The sequence below is a fragment of the Carya illinoinensis genome, chromosome 1, assembly GCF_018687715.1.
Source record: "Carya illinoinensis cultivar Pawnee chromosome 1, C.illinoinensisPawnee_v1, whole genome shotgun sequence".
NCBI classification, from domain to species: domain Eukaryota; kingdom Viridiplantae; phylum Streptophyta; class Magnoliopsida; order Fagales; family Juglandaceae; genus Carya; species Carya illinoinensis.
The window spans coordinates 22045683-22061929 of NC_056752.1; the positions used below are offsets into that span (position 1 = coordinate 22045683).

Sequence of the window (16247 nt, forward strand, 5' to 3'; positions counted from 1 at the left end):
CCAGGATGTTGAAGTTTATGCTTTGTATTTAGTTTAATTTATGTTTGTGTCTTGTAATATTTATTTAAGTATGTGTTGAAATAGCTTTGTATTAAACAAGAAAAATTCTGGTACTTAGTTATTGACTTGCTTTCGCTGCGTATTTCTCGTGCACATTCGTCGCTTTTTCACACACTTGGCATACGTCGATAGGATGATGACCCGTGACATCATCATCCGGACGTCTCGATTTCTCCGTGTTCGGGCATGGGGATTTGGAGGCGTCACAGGTGGTATCAGAGCGGTTTGGCTCTGGGTAAAACCTCATGTCCATAGGTAGTACCGGAATGTTTTTAAGGTTGTGTTTTAAAAAAATTATGTTAAGTAAAGTTGTTATTTGATTGGTTTTATTTGTTTGAGCTAGTTTGCTTGTGTTTGTTTATTTATTTAGTTATGTTTTTTCAAGCTGGTTTCTTTTTGTTTCTTGTGATGTGGTGTTGGTCTTTGGTCTTTGGTTTTGTTTTTGTTTGTTGTTGGTTTTATTTGTTTTTGTTTTCTTAAAGGGGGTCAAAGGTTGTGGTGGCAAGAAAATGGGGAGGCCAAAGAAATCTACTCAGGAGCCACGGGACAATACATCAAGAGATGACTCCACAGCCCAAGCAATATGGTAAATGATGGAGTTTATGCAGCAAACTTTTAGGCCACAGCAGACAGGGCCTTGGCCACAACCAGGAGGACCTTGGCCACAACAAGGGGGTCCCTAGCCGCCACAAGGAGGGCCTTGTCCGCAACAAGAAGGACTTTTGCCGCAACCAGGAGGTCCTTGGCCATATTAGGGAGGGCCTTGGCTTTACCCAGGAGGATCTAGCAGCATGGTGCAAGCCGGATGCACCTATGAGCGCTTTCTGGCGCATAGGACCCCACACTTCACTGGAGAAGAGGATCCGCTTCAAGCTGGAAAGTGGATCAAAGACCTGGAAAGAACTTTTGAGGTGTGTGGTTGCACCGAGGCGCAACAGGTACTCTACGCCAGCTATTTGTTGCAAGGCACCGCTTTTGCTTGGTGGGATACCAAAAGGGTGATGCTAGAAGCAGAGTTGGGATCATTCACCACTGTAACCTGGCAGCGCTTCAAGAAAGAATTTAACGACCGCTTCTTTCCCGCATCGGTAAGGAAGCAAAAGGCAAAAGAGTTCTCAAATTTGGTCCAAGGACGCATGACAGTGGAACAGTATGCCCGAAGGTTTATAGAACTTGGGCAGTTTGCTCCCCACCTTATCGCCACAGAGGAGATGCAAGCTGAGCGTTTTCAGGAGGGACTACGCCCTGATATACGCCGTATGGTGGTCAGCCACCGGATATCCACTTTTCAGGACTTAGTGAATGTGGCCACCCTTGTGGAGCGAGAGAATAATCTGAGTATGGGCTCCCCTCCGGGTCATAAGAGGCGGAGTTTTTCTGGTGAAGGAAGCAGCTCGGGTTCGCCTCAGAAATTTGTTCAGCGGACCAGAACTCAACCGCAAGCATCCTCAGGTGTTCGCATGGGAGGACGTGTGCCTGTTTGCGGAGTTTGTAATAGAGCCCATGTGGGTGACTGCCCTTCTGGTGGGGCTCGATGTTATAAATGTGAGTGTCCAAGACCAGTTCAAGGAAGCCGTGGAGGTAGACGCGGTGGAAGAACAAATCCAAGGCAAGCAGTGCAAGCCCGGGTATATGCTGTCACACCCCGAGATGTGGATGATGAGGCACCAGCGACCCATGATGCTGGAGTAATTACAGGTATGGATTAATTTAATTTAATTTAATTTTATGTTGGATTTAATTTTGGTGTATTTGGTTTCTCTTTTGTTTTTTGGATTTTATGGGTTATGTGTTTGGTTCAGGGAGAGTCCGTTTGTATGAGTTTTATGCTTGCACTTTGTTTGATTCTGGTGCTTCACAATCATTTGTATCTTCCACGTTTGCGCGGATGTGTAATTTGGTCACGGAACCTTTGCCAAAGTCATTGGTAGTGGCTTTACCCGATGGTGAAATGGTGTGGTGCTCCAGGGTTGCGTTGGGATGCCCGTTAAATTTTGATGGAAGGTTCTTGGATGCTGATTTGGTGGTGTTTAAGCTGTTGGGTTTTGATATCATCCTCGGGATGGATTGGCTATACCGATATTCTGCGAGTATTAATTGCAGAAGTCGGGTAATTACCTTTCAGCTTCCAGATGGTGATTGTCTAGAATTTGCAGGGAGTAAGTTAAAAGAAAAGCCAGTAATTATATCGGCAATTCAAGCAAGAAGAGAGATTGCATGGGGAGCGGATGCATTCTTAGTTTAGATGGTATCTGCGCCGTTTGAGAATAAGTCTTTGGTAGACATTCCAGTTGTGGAAGAATTTCCCGATGTGTTTGTGGATGAGTTGCCCGGAATACCCCCTGTTCGGGAAATGGAGTTTGTTATAGACTTGGAACCTGGAGCAGCTCCTGTACATAAAGCTCCTTATCACATGGCACCGGCTGAATTAAAAGAGTTGAAGACTCAACTGCAAGAGCTGGTAGATAAGGGATTTATTCAGCCTAGTACTTCGCCGTGGGGTGCGCCAGTTTTGTTTGTTAAAAAGAAAGATGGAACTCTCCGTATGTGCATCGATTATCGGGAATTAAACATGGTGACCATCAAAAATAAATATCCTCTCCCGTGGATAGATGATTTATTTGATCAGCTTCAAGGAGCAGCTGTGTTCTCGAAGATTGATTTGAGGTCGGGATACTACCAGCTGAGGATCAGAGACAAGGATGTGCCTAAAACTGCTTTCAGGTCGAGGTATGGGCATTATGAATTTAAGGTGATGCCGTTTGGGTTAGCTAATGCCCCTGCTGCTTTTATGGATTTAATGAATCGAATATTTTGACCTTATCTGGATTCCTTTATGGTAGTATTCATTGATGATATTCTGATTTATTACTGAGATGTTGAAGAGCATGTATATCACCTTTGTCTGGTACTTGGGAAATTGAGAGAACACCAGTTGTACGCCAAGCTCAGCAAGAGTGAATTCTGGTTGGAGGAAGTCAGATTTCTTGGGCATGTGATTTCCCGAGACGGAGTGGCCGTTGATCCTAGTAAGGTGGAAGCCATTTTGTCATGGTAGCATCCGACTACAGTGCGCGAGATCCGGAGTTTCTTGGGACTTGCCGAATATTACCGAAGATTTGTAGAGGGATTTGCTCGCCTATCCGAACCTCTCACAGCTTTGACTTGGAAGAATGCAGAATTTGTTTGGTCAGATAAGTGTGAGAGAAGCTTCCAAGAATTAAAGAACAAGTTGACGACGGCACCAGTGTTAGCGCTTCCAGAACCGCATAAGCCATTCGTAGTCTTCAGTGATGCGTCTAAGTTCGGTTTGGGTTGTGTCCTTATGCAGGAAGGACGGGTTGTTGCCTATGCATCTCGTCAACTAAAGGACCACGAGAAGAATTATCCGACGCACGATTTGGAATTTGCTGCAATTGTTTTTGCTCTCAAGATTTGGCGGCACTTTTTGTATGGGGAAGCATGTGAAGTATATACTGATCACAAGAGCTTGAAGCACTTGTTTTCCCAGAAAAATCTGAATATGAGGCAAAGGCGATGGCTAGAGCTAATCAGTGACTACCAGTGTGAGATCAAGTATCATCCGGGGAAGGCTAATATAGTTGCTGATGCTTTGAGCCGAAAATAGCACTTGGAAGATGAAGCCGAGCCGTCAGAATTGGATTCTTTGCTTTGTGGGATAGAAGGCTCCTTATTGAAATTTCACAGCAAGAAGAGATTTTATCTTCAGTTCTTGATATTCGGGTAACTGATTTTGAAGAATTGAAGACTCTTCAAAGGAAGGATCCGAAGCTGCTGAATATCAGAAAAAGGGTCAGAAAATCTCGAGGGCCGTTGCATTATAGCATGAATAAAGATGGAATACTTCGGTTCCGAGATCGCAGAGTGGTCCCCAAAGATTCAGAATTCAAGGAGCGGATCATGGCAGAAGCTCATGTGGCCCCTTATTCAGTTCATCCCGGCAGTACAAAGATGTACCGGGACTTGAAGAAAAATTACTGGTGTGATGGAATGAAGAGGGATATTGCCTTATATGTTGAGAAATGCCACACATGCCATCAAGTGAAGGCCGAGCATCAAAGACCCGCAGGTATGCTCCAACCCCTCCCTATTCCTGAGTGGAAATGGGATGACATCAAGATGGACTTTGTAGTGGGTTTGCCGAGAACGCCTAGTGGGAAGAATTTTGTTTGGGTGATTGTTGACCGGTTAACAAAAAGTGCTCATTTCTTGCCTGTTAATAACACCGATTCCTTGGGTAAGTTGACCCGCTTGTATGTTAAGGAAATAGTACGGCTGCATGACATACCGAAGAGTATAGTGTCGGATCGAGACCCAAGGTTCACGTCGCAGTTCTGGAAGAGTTTGCAGGCAGCTTTGGGTACTAAGTTGAAGTTCAGTACTGCATATCACCCACAGACAAACGGCCAATCGGAGCGCACCATTCAGACCCTTGAAGACATGTTGCAAGCGTGTGTCATGGAATTTCAAGGGAGTTGGGAAAACCATTTGCCGCTCGTAGAGTTTGCATATAATAACAGCTTCCATGCAACCATTCAGATGGCTCCCTATGAAGCTCTTTACGGGAGGAAGTGCAGATCGCCATTGTGTTGGGATGAAGTCATAGAGTAGGATAATTGGACCCGAAATAATTCTAGAGATGCAAAGCCAAGTTCGGATTATCAGGGATAAAATGGCGGCAGCTCAGAGTCGTCAGAAAAGCTACGCTGACACCAGGAGGAGAGAGTTATCTTTTGAAGAAGGTGATTGGGTTTATCTCAAAGTCTCTCCCATGAGAGGTGTTAAGCGTTTTGGTAAGAAGAGGAAACTGGATCCGAGGTATGTCGGCCCTTTTCAGATTCTGGAGAAGTTAGGGCCCGTCGCCTATAGAGTTGCTTTGCCAGAGTATTTTGGGGATATTCATGATGTTTTCCACGTATTGTCCTTGAAGAAGAGCTTTGGACTACAAGAGACACGCTTCGTCGGCCCAGAGAGTATTCAATTGCAACCGGATCTCACTTATGAGGTTGTTCCGTCGCAGATCATGGATTGGAAGGAGCAACAATTGAGGTCCAAGACGATACCTTTGGTTAAGGTGGCATGGGGAGATCCATTAGTTCAAGACTTCTCTTGGGAGCGAGAAGCGGACATGAGAGAACAATACCCACACTTGTTTGAGTAAAGCCGGTACGTTTCTTAATCTTAGTCACATTTGATCTATGTGATTTTATGTGGCTTGTTTTAAGTTGGCAGTTGATCTTGCAAATTTCGAGGACGAAATTTGTTTTTAAGGGGGGGAGGATGTGATGACCCGCTTTTTCGTGTATTTTCACTGAAGGGTTCTTTTTAATTTAATTAATATATTAGCTTATTTATTTTAAATTAATGTATTTTAATTGGTTTTTATTTATTTATTTATTTGATGATGTGTTTTATTTAATTAGTCGTTTTATGTTTTTTTAATCTCGTTTTCGGCGGATTTGTTTTGCTTTCCGGAGTGAGGATTGGACCTCATTTCTTTCCTACATCTTTTCTTTTCCCTTTTTCCTTTTTCTCTTTTTCTCTTTTCTTTCCTTTTTCTTTTTTTCTTTTTCTTTCTCTTCTTCCTTTTTCCTCCCCTCTCTCCCGCGCGTAACCCCCCCGTTCATCTCTCTCTCTCTCTCTCTCTCTCTCTCTCTCTCTCTCTCTCTCTCTCCTCTCTCATGCCGGAACCATCATCAACCCAGACCCACTGCCGCCGGCCACCGTACGGCACACCACCCCTACCAAAATCTTCCCCTCCCTCCGGTGAACCACCCCACCAATTTTCACCGCCAACGGAGCTGCCGTTTGCTCGGAAAATGCCCAGCAAGCCTCACGGATTTTGCTCCGATTCGCCGCCGTTGCTCCACCTCCGGCCACCATCTCTTCACCACTTCATCACCGGCTCCTTGCTGTCCTAACCCACCTATTTCTGGCCTCTAACAGCCACCGGAACAGCTCCCACGAGCTAGCTTTCCATTTTGGAAAATCCAGCCTTCCTTCGCCGTTTCCGCCGCCACCCACGGCCAAACTTCACTTCCATTAGCTTCATAAACATCCTTAGACCCTTCCCTATCAATCCCGAGCCTTGGTTTGTCCCCGTTCAAAAGTGGGTATTTTACAACTCTCGACCACAGTGAATTTTCACTATTACGTTGCTTTCCTTTTGCCGTTTGCAACGCCGCATGTTTTCTAAAAATACCATATAGCGCTGTAAGTATTTTCCAAACCCTACTTTTAGATTTAAATATATTTTGCTCTTTCAATAATTATTTGTTGTTGGTTGGCTGATTCGGGACTGAGTCCGAGGAGTTCGGGGGTCGGATGGATTGAGGACGGAGTGCTCGGTTTTGCTTGTTTGTGTTTGCTTGATTATTTGAGCCATGAGGTGTGAGTTTCATATTGTGTTTATGTGCATTTTATTTTAATCGAGAAAATCCCGTTTTATTGGCCTAAATGGTTTTGGGTGCGTGTGTCTCACGAGCCCAAGCCGGGATGGGTTAATATCCCGGTGGAGCTCCTCTGGTCACTCGGGAGTGGATAATACTGAGTGACATCCCCTGGGTTGTCGCAGGGCGACGACCGGATCGTACGATACGATAACGGTGTCGTGACGACTCCGTGGTCCCTAGAGATGGCCTGGCCAGATACGCGCAGTGCGCGAGTCTGGGCATCGCTCGTTTAGGTGTCACATGCGTAGTCGTTACCTACAGTGTGGCACAGAGCCAGGGCGTGCGGGTGATCCTTAGGGGAGATCATGGTGCATGCATAACCAGATTGTTTTTATGGTTTTCAGATGTGCGTCATTTTTTGAGAAAATGACGATATTTGGTTTTCGAGGCTTTTGATCCATTTTCTGGGAAAATGGTGGTTTGGGCCATTATCTGGGATAATGGCCTGGCTTGGTTTTAAGGATATGTTCTTTTTGCGGGCCAAATGGGTTTTTGGCATGCGTGGGAAAAATTATGTTTTATGACGCATGTGCATTGGTTTTTATTTCATGCATATTGTTTGAGTTTTATATGATTTTATCCAGTGGTGTTTGGAGTTTACTTATCTGTGGCACCATTTTTGGTACTGTAGATTTTGGTACAGAGATCGAGGATGAGGAGGAGGAGGCTGAGCCCGAGGATGCGGCTCCACCGGGATGTTGAAGTTTATGCTTTGTATTTAGTTTAATTTATGTTTGTGTCTTATAATATTTATTTAAGTATGTGTTGAAATAGCTTTGTATTAAATAAGAAAAATTCTGGTACTTAGTTATTGACTTATTTTCGCTGCGTATTTCTCGTGCATATTCGTCACTTTTTCACACACTTGGCACACGTCGAGAGGATGATGACCCGTGACGTCATCATCCGGATGTCTCGATTTCCTCGTGTTCGGGCGTGGGGATTTGGGGGCATCACAGTTGACTTTAAATACCCATCAAGCTGATCTTGTGCGCTTAATGTGCAGAGATCTTTCTCATGATGACTTCAGTGGTGGTGTACCATATTCGATTTCTCATATGACTGATCTTGAATACCTGTAAACAAACTCCATTCCTATTTTGAATTAGTTTTCTTTAGTAGAGCTGTTTCTCATTACTTCTTGGTGCATGCAGAAATCTTGGTCATAATCAGTTGAATAATCAGTTGAGTGACATGTTTGGAAAACTTTCAAAGCTGAAAGAGCTGTAAGTATTGTCTGTTTTTAAATGGTGTATTGCTTTCACTTGTTTGCTGCATGGCTTTATGGATTCACGGTCTTGTATTTAATAAGAACTAAGCTGGCTTCTGGCTTTTTCGAAAGCTTTTTTGCCTTTAAGTCTCTCTATTTCATGCATTCCAAAATCCTATTTTACTTTTTCAAAAGGCTTTTCTTTCTATTAGCCCCATAGAAGACTGCAGGATTGGGAGGTGTAGCCATTGCCAAACTCATCAAATTGGCTTTATATTTCTATGGGCAAGGACATCATTAGATTTTCTGTGTTTGAATACTTATAAACAAAAGGATTTTCTGTGTTTGAATGGATTTGGCCATCATGTATTATGCTGGAAATTGATCTGGCTACATCTTGTTATGAAGTTGCATTTATGATCTTGTCACTTACAACCTTGTATACTCTAGTAGCAAAGAAAACTCGGTTCTTCATTATTGTCTCCTTTGCCAATCTCACTTGCAGTGATTCATCTACTCACCATTCATTCCTTTCTAGATTTAGTTAAGGCAAAGTGCTCGAAATGAAAATGTAATTAGTTAGTATCGTGAACTGCCTTACAGGGATCTTTCCTACAACTCACTGTCAGGCAATTTGCCTCAAAGTTTCAATCACTCTCGAGCCTTGAAAAATTGTAAAAATCAATCATTTTAAGTTTAGATCTTAGGAGTTTCTTGCCACTAACTTTCTTATACCTTTATGCAGGAATTTGGAAAATAATCAATTCAGTGGTCCGATTAATGTCTTAGCCGATCTTCTGTAATGCCCGTCCTTATAGTGGATCCTTTTTCATATTGATTTTGATAAAAACTGACAGGAATTACGATTCCTTTTGAATTCCTTTTCCATTCATGCCAGGATACAAAAGACTCCATATTATAAATAAATTCATTTTTTCTTAATTAAAGATTTCAGCAGAAAACATTGCATTTCATAATTAAAGTTTTGAATATAAAACATCTTGTCTAGGCCTTCGTGCTCTTTCCCTTGGGTTGTACCCGTGCTGACTTGTCATGCTCATCTTGTGCCTGGGAGGGCATAAAAACTAAAATGAGTCGATGACTCGTAAGCATTACTTCATACAGTCAAAATATCACAACATAGCTTTTCAGTCATGTAGTTATCATTCCATACATACCTATCATACTTATAATGCATACGTCTTTCTTTTCGTTTGAAAACGTTGCGACATGGGGTTTTTTTCTTTATAAACATGCTTTCTTCTTTAAAATAGTTCCCATGCATCGCTGCCTTCATTTCTTAAAGAATCTTTTCATGCATTTATCTTTTTGCATACGTTCATGCATACGTACATACATTCATGCATTCATTTGTTCTTACTTGCATACATTCATGCATTCCGTTCATCTATACATACATGCATTCTTTCTTAACATGCATCCATTCATTCATATCACTTTTATTGGCCATGTCGCACACTGTTACGCCCCGTGTGCTAGGGTTAGCGGTCTTTTCGACCTGATTCCGCCCATGGCCACGGGTTGGAAATCCATTCCATCAGGGGGCAGCACTGGGTGCACTACTAGTACTACTTACCCGGCATTGCAATCTACCCTGTCCAGTCCATTCTTTTGGTACCATTTCCATTCCAGTCCATGTGGCCCTTACGTATTTTCATACATCATACATTCAGTCTGTTCATTCCTTTACAGTCCTTTCCTTTCCTTTACAGTCCATTCTTTCATTTCAATCCTTACAGTTCTTATGGTTCTTCATTTCTTTCAGTTCATAAAAGTTTTAATTAAGTAAACGGTTTTCTTTCCTTTGTTTTAAGAAAAGTTGTTCAGAAGAGTCTGAAAAAGTTTTTTTTTTTTTTTAGAAAGAATATTTTTAGGAAAGAGAGTTACTTTAAAAAAATTTGTTTTCTTTCTTTTCATTTCAGGTTCAGTTCTTACAGTCCTTAACAGTTCTTACATTTCTTAAAGCTTCTTTTCATTTCTTTTCATGAACATACGTACAATACGTACTACTTATAGCATCCATTCACATGCATATACGTACATACTTTGGGTGCATAAAAAGGGGTTGCCAAGGAAGGCTGCTACATACTTATTCTTGAAAACTTACGTTTCGTTTTCCTTTTAGATAAAAGCTTTTGTTTTCTTCTTCATTTGTATATAGAAAAACTCTAGAAGAGTATGAACGTAATACTTACTTGGACTTCATGCCATACTCAATCCTTGCAGTCCATTCATGTGCGTGTCAGATGGCAACCTACATGCATACACATAACCTTATGTCATCATCTATCTAATACATAAGGAACTATTCTAGAAAATAGAACTATGCCTTGCTTGAAACACTCTCCATTCATCCCTGGGCTCTTACGTGCCATTTACTATGCTAAAATCTTCGAGGTCTTCTTCCTTAAAGTGAACCTCTGTGATTCACCTTAGGGTTAAGACACTAAGACCTCTGTCTTGTTCTTCTATTTCCACAATCCGACGCATGATTCCGACCGACAGAGTCATGCGTCCCAACCTTAAACTATATACTCGTCACTACTTTCACGTATCCTAGCCCATACTACATCTTCATTCCCATCCACTTAGGTTACATGAATTCAAGTCAACTTTGGGGCTAAAATACCATGTAACCATGATCAGGACAGATTACCCATTACATATGGTAAACCTGTCTGGTACACGTGTCTCGCTAGAGACACCTGTATCCCATCCCCTTTTATCACCTAAGAGTAACTTATAGTTCCAATAAATGCTCGCTTGTATAAACAAACTCCAGACTTCAATACCAACTTGTTCAGACCCGGTCGATAGGACTCTTCCTACTTCCCGGCCCTTTACAAGTTCATCCCAACACTTGATAGGAGAGGATTGCATCCATAAATGCACATCTGTCACGTCACGAAGTTTGAGACTAATCCCGAGTCACGTCACGATACCCATCATGCTTCCGCTGCACACTCTGATACTTTTCTACCACTTTCTTATACTCTTAGCCATAGTCAATCACAAGGTGACACCCGTCACCCTAGACTACAGCCCATATCACCACTGCTTCGGGACACTATTACACAGTTCCCGCCACTTGACAAGAGGATTGCATCCAGAAATGTACCTCTGTCACACTATGCAGCTTGTGAAATATTCCCTAATAACAGCACGATGTCCATCATGCTTTCGTTGCACTCTCTGATACCTTTTTCACCGCTTCACATATACCTTCAGCCATAAGTCAGCCTCAAGGCAACATCTGTTACCTTGGACTACAACCACATCACCATTGCTTCAGGACCGACGCTACACCATACACCCCACGCTTCTCCGCTACGCCATTCAACCCTTCGTGACACACCATCCGATGTATCATGACATAGTACAGAGTAGACTCACGTGAACTATCTTCCATGCACCCTACGACACACATCACTACGATGCATGTCTCACGATACATCGCTACGTGACATGGAGTACGTGGCACGCGTACTCCTTTCACTACAACTCCTATTAACACGATGCACACTACACAGTGCATCGCCATACAACATAGAGTGCACTCCACGTGCACTCCCTTACATTCTATGCCACACATCATTATAGCGCACGTCACACAACGCATCGTTGCACTACACAAAGTACGTTCCATGCGTACTCTCTTCACACTTCATGCCATATCACCACTATGGCATCCATCTCACGCCCGCTTCACAGCACAGTCCACAATACTACACAATCAAGCCCAATACTTCACAACCACACTTCACTTCACAACTAAGCAGCGAACTCCACAAATACTAATTACCCAATCTACAGTCCAACCAATCAACTAATATAAACATAAATAACTAAAGATAGAGGGTTATACCATCGACGGGATAACCTATGTGTTGCTCACTGCTCGTCACGATCAAGCGTCGGAGGAGCGTACGTGGCAGTAACACTGCGTACGGTGGCTGTCCACCACATAAAGGGGCGGTTTGGGCTGAGAATAGCTAGGCATGGCCTTGGAAAGGCTCATGATGGCCTCGTGGTGGTCAAAGGTGGTGGAGCACGGCGGCATCATGCTGTGAATAGTAAATCTGAAATGCTAGGAATTTGCTTGAGGTGGTGGAAGACCATATAACTTCATGGGAAGCTAGGGTAGAGCAAGATGTGGTGGAGCTGTGGTGGCGAGGTGGTGGCCATACGGTGGCTCACGGCGGTGGATCGGCCACTTGAAGCTAGTTTCGGCCTTGAAGAGTGAGGGAGAATGAGGGCTATGTACAGTTGACTATGAAATTTCTTGGGGGAGGTCGTGGTGATGAGAGGAACAAAGTGGTGGTGGTAAAACACCATGGGTAGCCGTGCATGGCGGCACACAGTGGTGCAACCAAAACTAAGGCTATGGAGACCCATCAGAGAAAAAGAGAGAGTTAGAGGAGAAGAAAGACATGGGGAGGAAACCCATGATGTGGTGAATCCATTGGTGGTACTTGGTGGCTGTTTCAGCCGTGTATGGTGGCTCAAGGAGGAGAAAATGGGTGTAAAACCCATTTTGAGGGTGGTGCCATGGAGGGAGGAGGGCACATGGGGGCTCGCCGGTGAGAGGGAATGATGGCCGGAGAGTGGTGGTCATTTACTGACTAGAGGTGAGACCATAGCTGCAGTGTACGACGGTGTGGAGGTGGAGAATGTATTCTCACCCATTCGGCTGGTGGAGTCATGGGAGAAGAAAGAGAGAGCATATGGCTTGGTCGACGGGAGGAAGTATTGGCCGGCATGTGGGAAGTGATCGGTGGCCGGAGGTGAGACCATCGGTGGTCGGAGGTGGCTAGGCTAGAGGTGCAACCTGCACCGTGTAGAAGACGTAATGCACGTCGGGCATGGAGAAGAAAGAGAGAAGAGAGAAGAGGAAAAGGAAAAGAGAAAAAGTGAGGAAGAAAAGAGAAGAACCTGGGTATTTAATCTCAGTCCTATGCTTCGGGATCCTTAAAATGATCTAACGATGAGTTTAAATACTGATTTGAAAACGCGTAAGTGTTTAATTTAAAATAAAACAATTAGATAAAACACTGAGAGGAATTAAGATATAATATTATTTTATAAACTAAAGTTTATAAAATAATATTTCTTCATCATTATTTAAAATGATAAAGTATCATTAATTACTCAAAGAGAATAAAACCATTTAAATTAAATAAGAGTTTTCAACATAAAGTTAAACCTCCTAATATTTTAAAACAATTAAAATATTTAATATAAGTAATTATCCACAATTATAATATTTTCAGAGCTCATTAAATATTATAATTGTGATACATTAAAAACAAGCTTGTCTAATAATACTGAAAATATCTTCAATAGATATTTTCATAATATTTAAAATATCCGTAAGCATTAAAATATCTATCTTACTATAAAATCCACTGGATAACTTTTGAAACACGCCACCAAGGTACAACGCTTAGGATAAGGTTCAGCACATACATCGAAACTCAGCACGTATAACGAGGGTCAACACATAGACTGAAGTTCAACACGTAGATCAAAACTTATAAAGAAGAAGAAGAAAGAAGGAGCGGATATCACATCTTTCCCTCAAGGATTTGTAAGTGGACGCCCAGTTCATTTTTATTACTTTACAATGTAAGGTTTCCATGAAAATTTGTACTAGAATTAATACTCAGTTTATCAGTTTAGAGGACCAATTTATCAGTTCTGATTCCTTTGCTCCCTAGAATTATATGATGTCATAGGCTTGCTCGGTTTGGCTAATTTTATTTTTGTTGTTCTTTCTACAAATTAGCTCCCAGTTTAGTGTTTCCTTGTCAAACATTGATTTGTGTTATTGAAGAATGCCTTGTTAGCCCAGTGATTAAAAATAAGTTATATGTGCAATGGTCTTTATACATCTTCAGTAGATTTGCCCATGATATATTTGACAAAGGGTTAATACTAATTGGAGAATTCTACAATGAGATGAATGATGTGCAGTTTTCTTTTTTTTTTAATTTAACACAGTGCTTACCACTTCCATAAGTGCATCTTCCAATTTGTCAAATATGATCCAACCTAGTTGTTTTTAAAGTTTCATAAATACTACTGAAGTTAGTGAAATTGACATGCTTAGTTTATCATGATGTTGGCAGGAATGTTGAAAACAACCAGTTTACTGGCTGGATTCCTGAGGAACTCAAGGATATAGACTCAGGGTGAGTATTCTGTTCAAATTATTGTTATTTAGGGATGCAACAATTAAAATTTTCTTTTTGACTTTGCGATTATCTATGATAAAGAACTGGAGGCAATTCCCGGTCCTCCGGGCCTGCTCCTCCTCCTCCCCCTGGTGCAAAACATCATGCTAATCAACACCCAACAAAAAATGATGATGGGAAATCTGTCAAGAGTGGAGTGGCAATAGCTGGAATAGCTTTGGGCGTACTGGCAGCAATCGGGATTCTAATTGCTCAATTTTCAAGAAGAAAGTCTGCTCCTCCTTCTCATTTCCTTGATGAAGAGAGGATTAGCCAGCGTAGATCCTTTACCCCCCTTGCATCTCGGGAATTATCCCAGGACTTTCATACAGGAATACGCAAAGACTTCAAAGGTGGTTTTCTTTATCTTGCATTTTTGTTCTTTTAGGTATTTTCAGCATAGTTGCCTTATTAAACTTATTTCTTTTCTTTTCTTTTCTTTCATGAAATAATAATAATAATAATAATAATAATAATAATAATAATAATAAATCTATGAAATAAAAACTTATTAAAAAGTGCAAAAGGTGCAAGCTAAGTAATATCTTTGTACAAAAGATGATAGAAGATAGGACTACCCTGCATTCCTAGCCCGCCTAGATAAACCTGAAATATTCCCATCAACAGATGCTGATACAATTTTGATAAGCATCTCCATGACTATGAGAAAGAGCAAAGGTGACACTGGATCTTCCTGTCGCAATCGACAAGAGCTGTTACAGAAACAATGAGTGTCGTTCACAAACTCGGAATTGTGCACAGTAGAAATACAGTGCAGTAAAAGAGATTTTCAACATTGGTAGCATGATATTGAACCTTCCTTGGTACAGAAACTAATATTACCCGCTTAGGTTTTATGCTAATCATCATAGAGATAACTTGTAATTGAGTGATAATAAATAAATGAACTTGCTGCTTACTGTCTCCTTTGTCTATGGGCTGTGACATTTTGCAAATGTGAATCGCAAATGGACTTTTGAATAGAAAGACATGTATTTGAGGCTTGCATATTTCCTCTCTACCTGATGTTGTGTTTTGGCCTCTGCTCTAGAGCCATGGAGAGATTAGTTTCTGATCTTTGGTTATTTGGTTAAAACTAGGGCTTTTGTGGCCATTTGATGTCTGACCTTTCTATAAGTGTTGACACATTTTTTTAAAGATGGTTTCTGTATTTTTTTCCCTTCTCATAATGGCTTTGGGAAATGCGGACTTCACCACTTCGACTGTATAGATAATAGCAGATCATTGGATTCATCTGCTTCAATCGATATAAGGTCCTTGCAGAATTCTCCATCAAGCTGTCCTAAGCGTGCACCTTCCGATTTTAAGCAATCTTATGATGACAATGAGTTTGCAAACCGTCTAAATTCAAAACGAAGCACCTCCATTCGAGCTATCTCTTACTCTTTGGCATATTTATGTAACACACCCGAACAGTAAATGATAAATGCACAGGAAAATCGCTCACTTCGAGGGGAGCTCCTCCATAATATAGATAGGGAAAAGAGAGAAGAAAGGGTAAAGGAAAGTAGGGTTTTTGGTATTACTTTTCAGATGAAAACCTACAGTATAGACGGCGCCTGATATAAGGTCCCCATCTTTACATTCTGGAAAAGGAAATGGGCCATGGGCTAACTACTCAACTGGACTTAACCCAAAAGACTAAATAAAGGTAGTAGAAATAAAAGATGACAACATAACATACTCAGGCCCACTAATTAGCACGTGACCACTAGACTCTAATTGACCCAACAGAGGGCCCAGCCCGGCTTTGGCCCTGGAAACATCTCCCTAAGTGTTGACCGAAGCTTCCATTCAGACCATTTCAGATCTTCATTTCAGACCCAGCCGATATTGCCTAGGACCCCTTTTCTTCATCTCCATCGGCCGCCGCTCCTACTGCTTCTTCCAAGGTCCACGCCAGCAACTGTGTAACAAATCCTCCCCGTTTAAAACACCTTGTCCTCAAGGTAGGGGAACCGATCCTTGAGCTGGGAGTACATCTCCCACGTTGCGTCCTCGAGAGCTTGCCCCTGCCACTGCACAAGCAGTTCGGCCTTAGCCCGGTTCCCCACTTTCTTCATTCTCTGGTCGAGTACTTTGATGGGTTCCAGAATCAAGATCCCTTGGTGGTCCACGGGAGGCAGGGTCAGTATGGCAGTCACTCGGGTTCCTAGTTTTCGTTTGAGCTGGGACACGTGGAAGGTGGCATGGATCCGTGAGCTTGTGGGTAGATCCAGCTTATACGCA

The 16247-nt window shown here is 42.1% G+C and overlaps 1 pseudogene; it reads left to right on the top strand.

The window, feature by feature from the left end:
* Positions 1–16247, top strand: part of LOC122275216 — a 35082-nt pseudogene that overhangs the window by 9824 nt on the left and 9011 nt on the right.